This window comes from Vombatus ursinus, unplaced genomic scaffold, assembly GCF_900497805.2.
Source record: "Vombatus ursinus unplaced genomic scaffold, bare-nosed wombat genome assembly UNPS02014816.1, whole genome shotgun sequence".
Lineage (NCBI taxonomy): Eukaryota > Metazoa > Chordata > Mammalia > Diprotodontia > Vombatidae > Vombatus > Vombatus ursinus.
The window spans coordinates 1,013,277-1,014,519 of record NW_020954594.1 but is presented as its reverse complement, the minus strand read 5'-3'; positions in this window follow the sequence as shown (position 1 = coordinate 1,014,519).

Below are 1,243 nucleotides of genomic sequence, written 5' to 3'. Positions count from 1 at the left end.
CTCCCAGGTATTTGAGACTTTCTGTTCTTTACACTTGAGTTCCACAGTTCAACCATATACACAAAGGGTTTTTCAGGTGTTGGCTAGAACACTTCCTGCTTGCTTTGCTCAGCCAAGTTTCTTTTTCCCACTCTTAACTAGCTTAAGATGAATTTATCCTGTTTATCTCTTTCCTATACCAGTGGCACTTATACCAGGAATTCTCAATATTTTTAGTGTCATGGACCCCTTTGACAGTCGAGGGAAGCCTATGGACTCCTTGGAAAAAAATAATTTTAAATGTAGAAAATAAAATACAGAGGATTACAAAGGAAACTCATTATAATGAAATTCAGTTATCAAAATATAAAAAAAGATCCTAGTCTTAGGCAGTGTACCTCCCTACCTTGGTTAGCAACCTTCTAGGGTCTTTGGAAAAATATTGGGGCTCTCATTCCCTGATTTCATTGGTCCTCTTCAAGAACAAACAACAACAACCATCTAAATTGATTGGGGCTCTTTATTTGCCTTTCTACCTCAAATCCACTAGGGTAGATTGAACAGATGATGCAAATTGCTCAAAGCTCCTTCTCTAAGAAGGGAGAGAGAAAGGGAAGAATTGGAAGATGCTGCTGCCATCACTTATTGTGACTCAGAGGGGAAAGTGTGACACTGTACAAATATCAAAGATCCATTCAACTGTAATTTTAGGAACCATAAAATCTCTTCTGGCTCCAAATTTAATGATTCTATGCCCTTTGAATACCCATATCTATCTTCCAAGGAAAGCCCTGTGTGTTCCTTTCATGGGATTTGCTCATTTGCTTCTTGCGTCCCAGAGCCTGCAGACTCTGGTATTTTGGGGTGAAGTTCACAGGTGTGAAAGAGGCCCCCTACTGGATTTAAATATAAGTGACAGTCTGATATGAGTCAGGTAGGGTTGAGGCCTGAGTTAGAGCTGTAGAACTCACTTAAAAGCAGGCTTTTCATAGCACAATTAAACAGGCAATATAGGCCAGATGGGAGCTTCCAGGAGATGGGAAGGGAGAGAGCAAGTCTGGCAGGGTAGGGGAGGACAGAGCCATACCCACTTCCGTTGCCCCCCCTCCCACTCCAGTCAAGCTGACTTCTCTTTTTTCATGCTGGACCAGGGGCAGCTGGTGAGACTGGCAGCAGGATGGGCAGATGGCTTTGGCTAAGTGCCTTTGGGCAGAGGGCTAGTTCTGTGTGTGTGTGTGTGTGTGTGTGTGTGTGTGTGTGTGTG